This window comes from Watersipora subatra, chromosome 1 (assembly GCF_963576615.1).
Source record: "Watersipora subatra chromosome 1, tzWatSuba1.1, whole genome shotgun sequence".
NCBI lineage: Eukaryota > Metazoa > Bryozoa > Gymnolaemata > Cheilostomatida > Watersiporidae > Watersipora > Watersipora subatra.
This window is the reverse complement of record NC_088708.1, coordinates 20,507,497-20,525,614: the sequence shown is the minus strand read 5'-3', so window position 1 is coordinate 20,525,614 and position 18,118 is coordinate 20,507,497. Positions and strand designations below refer to the sequence as shown.

General features: G+C 37.2%; 1 long non-coding RNA gene across 1 annotated transcript; it reads right to left on the bottom strand.

Moving 5' to 3' along the window:
• Positions 1-5,694: 5,694 nt before the first annotated feature.
• LOC137407364 (uncharacterized) lies at positions 5,695-7,558 on the bottom strand. Its single transcript, XR_010979951.1, has 2 exons — positions 6,656-7,558; positions 5,695-6,395 (listed from the first exon to the last, which is right to left on the bottom strand). It is a non-coding gene; the product is annotated as an uncharacterized lncRNA (long non-coding RNA).
• Between the last annotated feature and the right edge of the window lie 10,560 nt (positions 7,559-18,118).

The window sequence follows — 18,118 nt, the reverse complement described above, 5'->3', positions numbered from 1 at the left end:
CACTCCACCTTTTATGCTGGCTTCTAGGAAGGAATCAATAGCTTGGTTACACCTGGTAGTATTCACTGGCAGTAGACTAGAGGCAGCACTCACGTTTTTCAGCTGTCACAGGGGTGGAATGAATATAGTAGTACGCATTTGACATCACTAAATAGATTTTAGCTTTTTATTATTGAACTTATATTGAAGTACCATGTGACTGATGCATCGATTGATTTATTGGCGATTAGTTGAAGACTGGTATTTAAACCCTGATATATCTCATATGTACCACAAAATATAATTTCATTTTGAAGATTTTGTTGCTACAAGCAAACAAAGAATTTATCTTGATGCAAAAAAGCAAATCAGTACACTAATAAAATAAGAGAGTGACAGCTAGTATTACCTATGAACCTCTACTATGGACAATATTATGTGTTCTATTATAAGGATCTTTAAACACCCTTCTCTCCTACATGACAAGTCTCTCTCCACCCCTGATTTCAGAAACATTTCTCTATTGACATTGCCATACAGTAATACAATATTTGAAGTTTGCAATTGAACAATATCAGTTATTCTAATTCAAAACTCTTAAACCAATAATGTTATCAGTTCAGTCTGTTTTCACAATGATTAGACATGGCCGCTGCCAACTATTCACGTTTAGCGCATTCAATCATCCATTATGAGAGACCAAGCAAAATTCAAATCTTTTGTCCCCTTGATTGGCATTCTTTTAGATCATTCACCTTGCATGTATTGCTTGGCGATGTGAACTGTTGAATACTAGATGTGTGCCTTCCAACACAACTTGCATGCCAACATGCCTTGTCAATCCTCAAAATACTTTGTTTTTGCTCAAAATACTTTGTTTTTGCTCAAAATACTTTTTTTTTGGCTCAAAATACTTTGTTTTTGCTCAAAATACTTTGTTTTTGCTCAAAATACTTTTTTTTGGCTCAAAATACTTTGTTTTTGCTCAAAATACTTTTTTTTGCTCAAAATACTTTGTTTTTCCTCAAAATACTTTGTTTTTGCTCAAAATTCTAAATTCTCCCTTGATGGAAGTTTCTTCAATCACCAAGCAATAGAGGCTGTTTCTACTACTTTTTGACTAATCTCTCTGTATGAGAATGGACCCAGGTTGCCCCGATCCTTGCCGCTCCCTTCCTGAATAACAGCTTTGCTAGAAAAGAAGTGCTTTCTATGTAACTCATATAACGCAAGTATGAAACATTAGTTAGAGCACGAAGAGAACACTCAATACAAATGTTATGCAATTTGAAAGGCTATAGGACGCCATCCTCAAGCAATCGAAACACAAATCATGCAATGAAGAAAGACATGACCTACATGTCATGTAAGACACTGCTTGTATATTAGTGAATATGAGATACAAATAATGTGATACTCAGCACGAATCATGTGATTAGAAATTGTTTAGTGATTACTTGAGAAGCTGTCAAACAGCTCATACATAAACGTATCAGGCACAAGAGCGACAGTATACAATTGAAGTTCCATTAAAAAGGAAGACAACTGCAATTTTCACTTTTTGCTTTATAAAACTTTGCTTGTCATCCATTCCGGAAGGTCTGCCATAAACTGCAGAAATTACCACAAAGCTTAGTTTATGCAAATGTATTACTCATGTCGGATACTTGTGGAGAAACAAAGTGCCAGTGGGACTAACGTAAGACACCGTGGCTTGCTTATGAATATTCTCTTGTCACTTAATACAGCATGCATACCCTTTTGAGAAAGATGCTTGGAAGATGATAGGGAATTGAAAGGTATTTTCTAGAGTGGCTTGCATAGTTTTAGATACCATTATTACAGAAATTGTGTGTAACTCTGACACAAGTGTCATGTTTGCCAGAAAATCTTTCCCAGTATATATTCTGCTGGCTGCTGTTGATGCCTACAGCACAGGTGCTCCACAAGTAGCCTGTGCCACTCTCATGCCATCGAAGCGGTTCCACGCATCACTAGCACAGCCTGTGGCCACATTGCCAGTTACCATCACTGTGAAGCCTGCGAGAAATGGCAGATTTATTTGTGAGTACCAATTGTTTTATTTTATCATTCTCGTTACTATTGCTCTTGCTTAGCTAACAGCTCCCACCGTGATCTTCCAGTTACCTTTTGATTTGGGTTACCTTTGTGTAATCGAAATAATGCTATTGGTTGTTATGTATAAACTATATCTGGAACCAAATTACTGTGAGTAATATAGAACGATTTATAAAAAAGCTCTTGTGAACAAACGCACAGTAAACTTTACACTTGTGCCCTAATTTGGTCAAAATTAAAAATGAGTTTGATAATTATATTTGAGAGGCTAAAACAGCTTTTTAGAGCTGAGGCTATGTGATTGGAATATGCCTGAAATTTGTAGAACTGATTAACCTCTTGATAGATTGTCATGCATGCTTACCAGTTGGCAACAGACAGACGTTTGTCTAGAGCCCTCAGGCAGAGTCTCTACGATCGTTTGCAGGTTTCTGGACTTGATTCTTCTTTATCAAGTACATTACTTTCATAAGGTTTTTCCAACCTCAGGAAGATCCAAACACTTATCATAAATTGTTAGCAATAGCCCTGAGCAAGGCAAAAATATATCTATTTAGGTACTATATTTTCGCCAAGGACATATTGTGCATGGCAAATATTCTACTTGATAGCCGACTTTGTTTTCAACAGATTAATGGTTGCCGGTGTCATTGCAGGCTGAACTTTGAATTCTTTCAGTCCTAAATGAGATTAACTCATTTTTTTGCACTTCATTCTATAATAGCATATATCCATTTGCAGATGACTGTGTCATGCTTAGTAGTATTAGAAGACTCAGGTTAGGAGCTGCTTGACACACAAACGTCATTTTTGCTCTGTGTTGAGGAAACATCAATATAAATGATATTTTTCAGTTGAACAGGCCTTTAAATGTACATTTTTCACATTTACGTATACATGTATACGTAAATGTAAAAAAAATACGTACATATACAAGTAAAAAGATTTTACGTTTACATGTACATGTAAAAAAAATATGCATACATATATACCAACTGAATTTATGCATTTGGTAACAAAGGCGTTAAGAACAGCAGGCGATGTTATTTTTACATTTACAGTTGAGATAAGAGCTATCAGCAACGCATACTTCAAAGGTTTCTTAATGACAGTAGAAGATGAATTCCATCAGACAACAGGAGAATTTAATGATGATCAACCATTTGGAGTTCAGGCAGGATGTAGCAGTAGACATTCATGGCTAGCCGTGACACACACAGATTCTCAGACTAAGCTTGAAGTAAGAGGAGTGTGGAGAGCGCCCTCAAGCATGAGCAATAGTACACAGTTTTATCTCAGGTAGTTCAACACTTAATACCTACATAATTTTTCAAGCCAAAGCCACGAACATCAAACTATTTGTGGATTCTGATTATAAGTATATTATACTTATATTTGTCTCACAATGCTAGCATTTCGTACCATTATTCCTAGGTAAGATACTTCTTCCCTCTATATATATAAATGCTTATGCAGCTAGCCTTAACAGCTAGCCTAGCAAACTCGTCTGGCCAGTGATACCCTAGGACACTTATGTATTCGCCTCATCTAACTTTCGCGTTTTCGCGGAGTCATCTTCTCACAAAAATTTCATGAGCGAAACTAAACTGTCATAACGAATGAGCGAAAACGCAGAATTAAATAGCTTTGTTTATTGATTGTCCAAGAAACAAATGGCAGCAAGCGATCAAATTGCATTATAGATCTCAGCCACACAATTCTACCTGCGGTTCACAATTACAAACTAGTCCCAAATTGAAAAATTTTTTCTTACCGGTGAACCGAACCTGAGGAATCTAATTATGTTTGTTCCACTGCCTTTATTTTTCCATCACTATATTTTTGCACTCATCAGAGCTGTGAAATTAAGTTGCAGCGAAATTTAACCCTGTATGCTACTCACGAAACTAAATACTAGCGAAATATAAGTGTCCTAGGGTATATAATTGACAAGCTCTCTTCCTACCATAAAAATATGTTTCTGCAGATTGGCTACTAATATTGCTATCTATGCATAACAACAGATTTTTATTATTTAAGAACTAATATATGGATTTTGGAAAATTCTGGTCACCAATAACGACCACCACATTAATTCTTCTGGTTTGGCTCTCTAAAGGACCACAATAGTGCAAAGTCTGGCAGTGTTTTGGGACAACTATGAAACACCCTTCAGTGGCTACAATGAGATAGAGAAGCTGCTAGATTTTGTGAATCATTACCCTGGCATGACATGGTGCAGAGGCAGCTCGAATGTAAGGTGAGGTAAACAAAACACTCGATCATTTAATAGGACAGACATGATTTCTAACCATTTGCGCTATAACAAATAAATAAATTCGATTCAATCAGGTAAAAGAAGTCTTGGTGAGGCATCATAGCAAGTTGTTGATTGAATATTTTGAAACTCATTTCTTCTCTTTCATTTCTGTTTGGAACAAATTAATTCTTTTACAGATATGCTGCAATACCTTTTAGTAATTGTGAGAAGTACGTACAGAGATTTCTGAGTGGTGCGACAGCAGTGCGCTCTTGCAGAAGAGGAGCCAGATTTGACTATGCTGGATGCAGCTGCAGGCTTGGTGGAATATGCCGTGCACTTTAGTTATTATAAAAACTGTGAACAGCGCATTTTATTACAGCAAGCAAATGAAATAGTTTGCACATTTTGTATATAAATATGAAAACCTCTACTCGTACAACAACTTAATGTTTTGACATATTCTCATAAAAACTTTGGTGTACGCTATTCTTGGCTTCAGGTGCGGAAAAGAGCAGTCTTGAAGATAGCCTAAACATTACTGATAATCTTTCATTACTAATCTAGTACAAAATCTGCCCAGTTGATAGATTATGAAGGCTTCATAACAGTAACATTAAATCTTTGCTATTTTTTGCTCATAATAATCATGTGCTAGAAATGGTCTTAAATCTCTCATTGACCAAGGTTTGTATTGTGAGCTTCTTCTTACGATTAGTCAACACTGTTGCTTGTACAGTGCCGAAGTAAATAGTCGGGACAAATAATCAGCAATCCAGTGTGTCAGCTTTGAACTTGAATAACTTTAACGTATTTACAGATAGATTCCCAAAACTATATATATATATATATTCTGATTCTTTTTACTGTTAGTAATCTAATGAGTTTTATTTTATCACTTTTTGGTCAAGTTAGACACCCTTAAAAATAGTATATCTACAATTATCACTGATTGTTGCACTTTTAATAAAAAAAAATTCTCTGATCTGAACTCCTTAAGATTCTTTATTCCAGCGGTTCGAATAACTCTTTGTAATATGGTGGAGAAGTAAACCCTACTAGGCAAGGGTAGACAACCCCCAACCCAAAAGCAAGCCCACACAGTTTCGACGGTGAGCCGATAAACAAACTCGATGGTGAGCTGATAAGCAGACTCGATGGTCCAATAAACGGACTCGATGGTGAGCCAATAACCAGAATCGATGGCTAGCCAATAACCAGAGTCAAAGGCGAGCCGATAAACAGACTCGTGGGTGCCTTCTCCCAAATTTTACACCCTAGTAAGTCAAGCGCAATAATTCTTGGTTTTCGGCCAATAGCACATATAGTGAATGCAGCTATGATACGCGGGCTGATATCACAATGCTAAAGTCAGAAACAGTGACAATAATTTTATACGCTACTTGCCTTGGAAAATCAAGCAGAGCTATAGTTAAAGAACGCTGTATCTTTAATAGCGTTATATCTCACAGCACCAGGCAGTAACACACCAGCAATGATAAAACTGAAAGGTTGTATAGCAAACCAAGGGGGGAATCCAAAAGTGATTGGCTGCACAATAATTAGGTCAACTGTTGCCACAATAAAATATTTGGAATACAAAAAACAATAATATTTGTCACAAACTAATCACACAATACAAGTATTAATAATTTTCTGAGTGTTTATATAGTAACATGCAAATCTTAGAACAATATGGTAATAAATGGTTAACATAAAAAATTGCTAGTATAAAACACACATATACACTACATAGGATAGGTGTCGAATGTGCACCTTGTAAATGAATATTCAAATTCTACTGAACCGCAATAAATCACATAAAACGTAATATAGATGCATTGAGTCAGCAATTTGAAGCTGCCAAGTTATAGACTTAGAGAACAGGTCACCAACTCTATTACGCATGCTGGCAGCCTATAAATACCAATAAAAACTGAATATCATTTCATTCGCTCAACAAGCTTTGCATTTTTGCGACTTTTCTTCTAACAAGGAGCGTGACCTGCAGAGGCATGCTCGTGTTCACAGACATCGATGCTTCTCCTGTGACGAAGTCTTCACGACCCAGCTTCTCCTGCAAGCACACATCTTAGATGAGCACCAGAGAACGCAGTCTACTCAGGCCGAACCTCAGGATCTGAAAGCATGTTCAGCCCATCACCCATACCATCACCGAGGGCAACATTACACAAGGTCACGACAAGACCGACGATCGTAATGAAGACTAGCCCGTAACGCTTGCCCTACTCCACAGCATGAAGTAGAATCCAAAATAGTTTGTCTGCCGATAGACTATCGGAGATGATAGTGACCCTCTCGGGCTATTGGACTCACCAGTAAAATTGACTTCTGAGTGCCAGTAGCCCCATTACCCGCCTCGGCCCTTTTCAGGGCCACCATTTCCGTTTCAATAGTTTCATTCTGCAACGATAATGGTGCAAACTCAGTGTCGTATTTATTGTCCACTTTTTTGTTACAGCTGCATTGAAAAAAGCCATAGAGGTAAGGATATTAGTCTTAGTATTTGGTGAGCTCATCTTCCAGCAAATGACTTTTGGCAATCCTTTTATAGTTTGAGTTCCAATGAACATTGCTCATTAAATGGAGACTAAAATTCACCTTTGAAACTATATTAGTTAGATTCAATCGCTAGTATGTGGATGAGAGACATCAAATATGTTGAGATAACATTTGCATCCCAATTATTATGTCGAGCCCTGTGCAGCTACATCTGAGTGACAGTGTTGTTTGTATGGTATTACTTTTTATACTTTACATTTTTTATACATACACATATGCAGCCCATACATGAACTAAAAATCTGCTATTGCATTTTATTATCAGTTTAGGCCTATATTTTGCCATGTTTTTTATGGTATCTACATTTATTATAATCTAGCTCCAAGATATGTCACTAAGGATTTATTTTTGTTGCAAAAAAGCATTTCGACTCATTGCACATCTACATTATATTCCTGCATATTTTATTCCAACGAATGATCTTTCCAAATCTTTGTGTCTTCTTACTCTGCCTATGCTAAATGTTTATTTTACTTCAATTCAATGTTTCAAGATTTTTCATGGTTTGTGTCCTCGTTTTTTACATGACAGTTACAGGTTCTCAACTCATTTCAACTTACGTGATATGAACAAATTGCATACAATCACTAACAATCATTTTGAAAATATCGTTGCCAACTGCTTAAAAATCTTCCACCTAATACCTGTTCTCTTAGCTGAGAAAGGTATTTTAAACACAATTTGTCAGACTATTGATTCAATTTTAATGGCTAACTGTTGCTTTTTTTCCCTTTTCTGTTTTACTATTGTTGTATCGCCTAATTTGAAAAAAAACATTTCTATTTGTGAAATGAAATTATTGCCAATAAAGTACTATATTTATAATATACATCACTTGATTTAATTTACTGAAACAAAAGAACTGCTTGAACAAATTTTTTTTTCATAGACACTTAACAGTAAGCAATATCAGATACTTGCTTTTGTTGCTGGAGCTAGCCTTCGAGAGGTTGTTATTGATAAGCCTACAACTTTAAAAACAGCAGCCACGTTAGCTCAATATTGGCAACTTATGTGTCTGAATCACAATCTCTTCACATACAAAGCTTAAGCATGGCCAAGGCTAATTTTAATTATATGTATTTTATAACTTGAGCAATACAATCGACTAAAATTTCTCACATCGTTACAAGCAATGTATGATTTATTACCTTGACAATAAATTTTCTTGAAGGACTGATGGACAACAGCCTTATACTTTTATATTATTCAAGTAGGGACAAGGTAAAGTAATTCTTACTTTTTTTACCAGCACCCCAGCAAAGCATAAAACGATCAGAAGCAAAAAGTGACACAGCTTGGAAACTGACTTAATCGATGATATACAGCCCCCCACAGAGAAGCTGTATAGCATTGACTTAATCAAAACTATCCGTGTGCCAATGTTAGATGATTTTGTAATCAAAAGAATACATGTTTCAGTTCATTTTGTATAAGGAAGGCGTCTTGCATGACTGGTTTATAAGCATCTGATGTAAAACATTTTTTAATTGAAATGTATAAAAGTATATTAGTTGGAAAGCCTAGTTTGCTGTATATTAAATAATTTGTAATTACATGTACTAATCGCACTACTACTTAATTTATTTGTTGCAAAACAGATCACAACTGGTTTGTTACAGACTTAGACTGACGATCATTCATTACCTAAACCCGAAGTCAATTTACGATAGTCTATTGATAACCGGAAATCGATTTACTTAGGATCACGTACTATAGTAAGTTGGTAAGATCTTAACAATTCCTGCACTTTTAGACTAGCCAAATTTTAGGCCACTAGCTATTTACTAACCAAGCACGAAAACATTCTAATTCAAGTTATCATTTCGTTTAAAACCTCGTAAGGAGATCTCGTTTACATTTTTTCTTTTATATCTAAGGGCATCAGGTGCTCACTGTACAAGTACGTTTACAAGCTGATGCTGTACAACATGAATCGATTTTTAAAGCTGTTGTCAAATGATAGTACTGTTCTTTTTATGTGAAATGTATTAACTTTAAGCATGTTTTTTATTTGTTGGACCCAAGCTGTTCTGGAATATCTTTCTATAGTAGAACTGCTATAGAATGTCATATGTAGCCAGTCATGTGTGGCTATACAGTAGTAGCAAGTCAATAACAAATGCCGTTTGTCATCATTGATAATGTATTATTAAATAAAACGCTAGCAAATTACAGTACCACTCAAAAACTATCATGGCCGACTAATTACGAAGTTTGTAAATAGGCAACATAAATTTATATTTTGCCTTTTGGACATGATAATAATATGCCTAATGTAGTTGATTCTCTTTACATGTTGGTGTTTTACGGACTAAGTATGCAATCCTTCTCATGTTTACTTGAGCTTTCCAAAAATGTGGTTCAGCCAAAGCATGAGACCAATTGTGGATACATACGTATGTTCAACATATCAGGTATCAGTCTAATTGCTATTTGCTCAATGGAACTAACACAAAGGTTGTTCTTTGGCGAATTGTGGCGAAAACAGAAATTTTTTATGGAAGTTTGTGCTCAAGTGACTGACTACCAACTGGAGTCTTGTTTGTGTTCTGCTTGTGATTAAGCATAGGCTAGCAAGCCATAACTGCTGCCAGGCTATACTAGCTATGCAGGACTTCAGCACCTTGTAAGTAGACCTGAAACCCGACTTTGTTAATAGAAGAACAATGCAAAATTTATATGTGCACACTTTGCAAGGCAAGCTAGAGAGATTTCCATCTTCTTTTGCCCTATGGCTGCATCTCCAGTAGTTTATATATTGAATGACATTTGTTATGTTCTATAAGATGATGATTTGGAATAATGTCTTTTATTTCAGCTCTGGTGATACAAAACACAACTTGTCATGCTCGCATTCAAACACAAAAAGGCCAAAAAATCTAGAAGCCAAAGTACTTGTCCTTGACATCAGTGCGCACATATTCGCACTATAAAATAACACAGCAGTTATCGATATCAAGAGGATAACTCCAATGTCTAAACTTAACATCCCTCCTCTTCTCTAACAGTCATGTTACACTCTGTGAGCTGCTAGATTGTACAAGCGCAAATGCAAAATAATGCCAATGTAAAATAATAGATTGCAAGTAATTCAACTCTCCTGAATGTTTCTAGAACTAGATATGGTCACAAACTCAAACGCCTAAATAATTAGCACTAGTAATATTGAAATGGGAATCCATTGTTATGTGATATAGTCTTTGTATCTAGCGGGTGGATTAGAGGTTCTGCTACTTCTCCTTGGTGCTGGTTCACTTGTAATATCTTCTCCATGTGTAGCAATGTCATTAGGGAACACCGGTATGTCAGCCACCATATTACCTTCCTCATCAGGCCTAGAAACAACACCAGACTCCGGCAGCAAATATGGTTTAACAAAAGTACTATTTTTGGAGTAACTACGACCATTTTTCAGTCTAACAGTGACCATGCTACCACATTTTTTCAACCACCTCCCCATGATCTTTACAAAATGGCGTGTCAACCTTGGATTTTCTTTCATTTTTCAACAGTACTTGATCCCCCAAAACAAACTGTGATGGCTTGGCAACTCTAGTTTGATCAGTAGATAACCTACTAAGTCTTTTAACCATGATATCCCTGTCAGACACAGCTAAATCCTTAAATGATTCTATAAGTTGGGGCAATTCCGTCCTAACCTTACGCCCAAACAGCAGCTCTGCTGGCGACTGCCCAGTGCTAGGGTGGGCAACTGACCGGTAAGCTGTAACATACTTTCTTAACTTGGATTTCCAATCTAACCCTTCACTGAATGCAGTTCTGATTCGCTTTAAAAGCGACTGGTTTTGTCTCTCAACCTGGCCATTAGCCTGGGGCCATAGTGGTGTGGTTTTAACATGTTGGATCCCAAAGTGTTCACAAAAATTCTTAAATTCTGAAGAAACAAATTGAGGACCATTGTCAGTCCTTAGAGAAAGAGGCAAACCGTGAGTATAAAACATTTTCTCAAGCACCTGAATTGTCTTGAATGCTGTGATTGATTTCATAAATTCCAGCTCGTAATACCTGCTATAGTAGTCTATAAGGACCAACACGTATTCTCCAGTAGGGAGAGGGCCCAAAAAATCAGCCAGGTCTTCCCACGGCCCGCAAGGTAATTTGGTTGAGCACATTGGCTCTGGACCAGGACTAGAGCTACTTATTTGGCACCCATGACAAGACCGGCACAGCTTTTCAGCTTCACTATCTACCCCTGGCCACCAGACTTTAGACCTGAGATTCTGCTTTGTTTTGTTTGTCTAGGTGACCTTCATGCTTCAAAGCCAAAACCTTAGGTCTTGAAGATTTTAGGGCGACTATTCTGTTACCCCTCATGACCAGTTGACCTAAAGAGCACAATTCACTTTGGACAGCTAAGCAGCCTTTTTCCCCAGTGAAATATTTCCAATTTCCATATGACAAACACCCTCTGACACTCGACAGTTCACTGTCACACTCAATATGTTTCGTAGTCACAGCTCAATTCTAGCACTAGGTTTGTACTTAGGCGAGTATATAACCAAAAGGAGTTGGTGGTCTGTGATCAAATCACATTTAATACCAATTAAATAGCTTTGAAAACGCTCACAGGCCCACATTATTGCCAAAGCTTCCTTTTCAGTTTGGCTGTATCTTTTCTCCACGTCTGACAACGTGCGATTAGCATACATGATGACCCTAGATACCCCTCTTTGAACTTGTGCAAGGACAGCACCCAAACTAATCGGGCCTGCATCAGCAATGACCTTTGTACCTTCAGCTTTCGCATCAAAAAACCCTAGAGTGTCACAGTTGGTCATTGCAGATTTTAGGTCTTTGAAAGACTTGACTTGTTCAGGACCGAACCTGTAAGGCACACCCCTCTTGGTCAGACGACGCAGAGGCTCCGCCAGCTCTGAGAGATTAGGAATAAATTTCGCACAATATGTAACGAGACCAAAAAAACTGCGAACCTCAGTTGCATCTTTGGGTTGGCTAGCATTTTGGATGGCTTCCACTTTACCTTTACCAGGGTCTATGCCTTTGTCAGACACTTTATGACTTAAAAACTCTATTGCTACTACCCCCAGTACACACTTTTCTTTGTTTAGAGTGAGCCCGTGCTGTTTAATGCGTTGAAACACTTGTTCAAGCCTGGCATTTTGCTCCTCTCGTGTTGATGCGTGTACGACTAAGTCGTCTGACATAGTTGCAACACCTGGTATACCTTGTATTACCTTGTATATCTCATACTGATATATCTCTGGAGCTGTGTTTATCCCAAACATCAGTCTCTTGTACTGCTACGTGCCAGTATGCGTGCCAAATGTGGTGATATACCGACATTCTGGGTGCAGCAGCAACTGGTGGAAGCCCCATTTCAAGTCTAATTTGCTGAATACTTTTGAGCCATTCATGTCTAACAACATCTTATCCATAGTAGGTATGAGATGTCGTTCCCTTAAAACTGCTTTGTTGGCTAGTCTCATATCAATGCAAAGTCTAATCTCTCCATTTGGCTTTGGAGCCACAACAGCGGGTGACACCCAACTGGATGGACCATCCACAGACTCAAAGCCCAAATCAAGTAATTCATCTATCTTACTTTCTACCTTTTTTCTTAAACCAAAGGGGACCCTGCGGTATGGTTGTACCACTGGTTTCACTTGAGGATCTATGGTCAACATAATGCTTTTATTTTTTAGCAACCCTACACCATTGAAAACTTCCTTGTATCTGTCCCACAACTCGGAGTATTCAGAGGAAAGACATGTATTGATACCAAGCCCCCATTGTCAAAATCCTCAAAGCCTGAGCGGTTTCAGAATCCATTATAGCCTCTGCCTCATGGTCAATGACTGTGAAATCAGCATTTATACTTTGACCATTAACAGACACGTCAGTATGAAAAGAACCCAGGGTTCTGATTGGCTTGTCAGCACTGTATGGAAAGATTTCCCTCGAGTTTTTTTCTGCTCTTGCACATAAACTTCTTTCAGGTTTTCCCGCAAAGTTTTGTTTACTATGTTGCAGTTGCTACCAGAATCAATAATGAAATCAATGTCTTTTACCCCTCCAAGGCTGACACTGACCCTGGTAAGTGAATCGCCTGATTTACAAAGAATCACATACCTCGGTGCATTATTTTCATCATGTTCATCATCAGCAATTAACTGGTGTACTTTACTGTCCATTTTTTTTTCTACTGCGGCACGTTACACCGAAATGGTCTCTTTCTCCACATACATTGCACGTTTTTCCTTTTGCAGGACAAGATGGGCTTTTCCCAACGTGACCCTTGAGGCCACAATGGTAACATTCAACATTTGAAAAATCCCCCCTCCTTGGATTTTGATTGTAAGTTGGGCTCATGGTCAACGTTGTTTTAGATTCGCGGGATTGAACCCTATTAACTTGAGCACTGAGGTTCATTTCTTTGATTTGCAGCTCAACTGCTTCAGAAGTGGCGGCAAAGGACAATGTTTTAGCTAAGCTCAAGTCCGTCCCGTGCTCAAGTAATTTTGATCGCAGTCTGTCTGACTGGCACCCAGAAATCACTTGGTCTTTTATCTCTGTTTACATAAATAAAATCACATCCCTAATAGTCTAGAAACAAAATGAGCAACTGAATCAGATGGTAGTTGATTTGCTTTGCGAAACAGATGCCTTTGAAAAGTTACATGAGGAGTGACTATGTAATGGGCATTCAACTTAGCAACGGCCTTATCATATGCATCAGGGCCCCCCAGCATCAGTAAAAGACCGAAATGTCTCTCTCACCTGAGGCCCAGCACAATACAGTAGTAATGCTCTACGTTGGCTTCTCTGATTAACCCAATCGTCCTGGACTGTGTCAGCAGGTTTGGTGGTAAATAATCCTTTACAATCAGCAAAAGCCTCAAACTCTTCCAACCAATTTTTCCATGCAACACTAATTTCACTAGCAGAACCATCAGGATTAAACCTTACCGGGCCTCTCAAATCAGACATGTTATAAGCACCAGCCATTGGCTAGATTCCGTAGTGTGGATTTTTTTCTTGGAAGGAAATGTTGATTTTTTTTCAACACCAAACTTACCCGTGATACAGTATTTTTACAACTAATAGTAGATATATTATAATAGTATATAATTATATGTACTTGCCTTTTCAATGACTCTTCACAGCTTTAGATGAGAAATTCTCAACCTCGTGTGTATGTGTGTGTCATTGACAACACTCATCATCGATCATGTACGCAACAACTTTCAATTGCCACTCGAGCATACTAGTGTTCGAATCCTTTCAGCGTATATTTAATAATTATCTCTATGTTTATCCACTCGTCGCCAATGTTATATTCTATAAGATGATGATGTGGAATAACGTCTTTTATTTCAGCTCTGGTGATACAAAACACAACTTGTCATGCTCCCATTCAAACACAAAAAGGCTGAACAATCTACCAGCCAAAGTACTTGTCCTTGACATCAGTGCGCACATATACGCATTATAAGATAACACAACAGTTATCGATATCAAGAGGATAACCCCAATGTCTAAACTTACCAACATTAACAATAGAGCAAGGTTTATCACAAAAATGGGTGTGCACGCTTCGCAATATCGATCGATAAAATCGTAGTACTCTCTGCAGGTATTCTACTGTCATGCTATGAAGAACTAATGGTAGGAAGCATAAAAGGTGTCTGCACATCTTCCTGTATTTTATAGTGCTCTATAAGTTTACAATGGCAGAATTTTTTTTCCAAATCGTGCGATGAACAGAGTTTCTGGCGAGTTTACCACTTTTTTATAGAAGAATAATTGCATATATGAGAGTGAGATTTGTGGTATGATTACTTTACGCCTCTGACCTTCAAAATATTCAATAACGTAATAACCTATACCAACAAAATCAATGTCCCTCGAAGGAAGTCAAAAATCATAAGAAACCTGCAATAAGTTTTTGAGTAATGTTTACATGCGTCAATGTAAAACAAGATACCCATTTGCACAGAAAACGCTATTCTATTTTGTTTTGCTTTTGAATTTGCTTTAAAGAGCAGTTTTTATTGCTGTGTAATTTAAAAAACCTTTATGCTAATTCTAATTCCTAAACTTTGATGTAGATCTGAACAAAGAAAGCTCTATCATCACATCACTTTGTTTTACTGTCATGTCTACTGTTTTTAAACTTGTAAATATGTTATACAAACGTTTATTTTTTACGTAAGTTTCAAGTTATAAAGACGCCCTATTTTTAAAGCAATTTTTGTTGTGCAGTGCCAAAAGCCTGTAGTTTTGTGTCGCACTAGTCTCACATATGAATCTGCGCAATTGCAAATTAAACATTTGAATTTGCTCTCTGATACTCCATGTTGTGGGAAAACCTAACAGGAAACATTAAGTTTGCTACTAAAATATATTTGAAGGCTTTTGCCATTTATAAAAATGTTGGAAGTATATGATTAAATATTTTGAAATAGTTGTTTTATCTGTTGTTGGATTGTTTTTGATAAACATTTTAATATTAGTGTGGTGTTTTTGTAACAAGTTAATCAGTAATCTCAAAAAAACACTTAACTTTTAGAGATGTTATGTGCTTTTGTTGTTAATCTAATAAAATAATCTCTATTTTTTTTTGTAAATATTCATTTTATTTAAAAAAAAATTCAAGTTCATCAGTTTCGTGTTTTTGTCATTATTCTGCTGAAAGCAACACAAAACCATAGAAACTACTCAAAATGATTCACAGAAAGCAAATTTGGGTAAGGGTGTACAATTGTTATCTTGAGAAACATTTTATGATAGATGCTTAGATGAGCTCTATGTTATTTATTTGTCTTCACGATTGAGCCACCTTATTTTTGATTCTATTGTTTCTACAAAAATGAATAGTTTTCTTGTTAAACTAATGCAGTTGACAGAATTTCTGCAAGTTCGATTGCCACTAGTTGATTATGAGAAATTTTTATCATCATCAAAAATTGTTATTGGAGCATTAAATTTGCATCATATTTATCAAGTTTTTTGTCTTCATTGAAATTATCTTTTTGCTACCTTGAACACTAGGAGCACTCGTAAGGCAGAAAGGGAGTACAAATTTTCATCATATGAATGGCTATAAGGATGTTGATTGATATTAACACTCTATCTATTTTATGAATGTTGCTAAGAAGAGCTTACATTATCGCTAAACTGACTCCATAGTCCATACTGCATCCAATGCATTTCGCAAAAATGCATCTTTGGCAGTTGATCATAGAATTCGAATAAACATGGCTTGGCATGAACTACGGCAGTGAAAGGGTTAAACTCAAAGATTGTGGTTACACAACACGAGCAAAAACCCTTATTGATATAGTTGCAAACATGGCACACTGACCATAGGGCTCAGGACTAACAAAACAAGTCTATCTTGTCAAGGTGCAGCTGTTCCGTCCGGTATTGTTGACTTAAATAAGAAACAGAGAAAACAGAATCATGTTTTGCTACAATTTAAACAATTTTCATTCCTGAATACCGATTTTTTGGATAAACTAGAAAGGTTTTCGACTGCCTTGAAGAAGATTGGAAATAGGCCAACTACTTATATGTTTATAGAGATAGTTCATGACTGCAACAAAGATAGTCATTTTTGCCTCGCATATCTTAACACTACAAGCTTTATGGTGCGTTTACACTGGCCGACACCGACTCCGATTAGGTGCCAATACCCCGACTCAGACAGGTACCTCCGACATTTCACGTATGGGTGCCGACACCGACTCCCACTTTACATTGCAACGATCAAACGATTTTTGTCGGTACCAACAGCCAATCACAGCGTTTCGCCGTTCTGACCTTCACCCGACCACGCGAAGACGATTACACATAAAAATCAACGCGCTTGATGTGGAAAATTATATACTAGTACTACACTACTACTACTGCTCCTACTACTACTACTGCTAGAAGCAACTACTGAATGCCAAGCAATGAATGAATGATGAGGCAATGAAAATCCGAGCAAAGAACTGTACGTGCAGTTCTTTCGTCCGAGTAATTACAATAAATAAAATGAATAATGAAGAAGATTGAATAGTGAATGTATATTTGTGGTAGTAGTAGTGCGATGGACGCCGGGCCAACACTTTACACTTCTTGTAATTATTTGTTTGTATATATTTTATATGTCTGTAAATATTTTATTATATGAGTTGTCCTTTTTATTCTCTCTTTATTGCCTTTTTATTGTTGGCCTTGTTACTCGTTATGCTATCAATTGTCGTCGTTTATGTTGTCATATCAACGCACTAGCGGGCCTAATAATTGGCCATTTAAACATTGCTAGCCGGTGTTCTCACTCGGTCCCGTTAGCCGGAACGGGCAATTTTATTGTATATAAGGGAGCAACGCTCACTTAGTGGACAGAGCAAATGTCCGTACGCTCCTCAGCTAGTGAATTTCCTTCGCTAATAAAACATTGAATGAAATCACACGCAATTTATTTCTGTATGACATAATCTAAATCGTGCCAAGTAAGAGCCGGCAAATTTCTTGACAGTTGTATTTACAGTCGTACTAGTAGTAGAACTAGTAGTAGTCGTACAACTGGCTATTCACTTTTAATTAATTTAAATTAAAGAAAAAACTTGATTTTTTGGTACTCTCGCGTTCACATCGTTGCTAGCCATGCTGGTTCACTATTAAAAAGAGAACGAGGGAAAGTTTAATGACAGTCTTCTAGCCTCTCATTAAACCTAGCCCTTTCGTTTCATAAACTTAGCACTGTCATTAAAGCCTAGGCTCATTTAACCAGAGGCTCCTAGCTTCTGATTGGCTGATGAGCGTCCGACTTGTCGGTGCAACCGGGCACTGCTGGGTAGCTCCGACACCGACTTTCAGATCGGTGCCGACACCGATTTTTCTGTTCACACCTACCGACACCGACTCATCAAATTTGTCTGTGCACGACAAAATCGGTGACAAAATCGGCCAGTGTAAACGCACCATTACTGTCAAACTATACTTACAGACTACCTTATTCATTATAAGAAACACATTCTTAATTAAATAATTGTTTTGGTTTTTAAATGGTTTCAAGCAGGAAAACAAATGAGCACTGATGTAATCAATGTTTGCATATTTTGTATTTTTAATAACTGTTTGTTTACAACCATTTTATCTTCTCAGAACGTTCTATAGACATCAGTTTAGTTCTCTAAAGATAATTATTGCTTATCATTTACTTCATGAGTAATCATGTCCTGG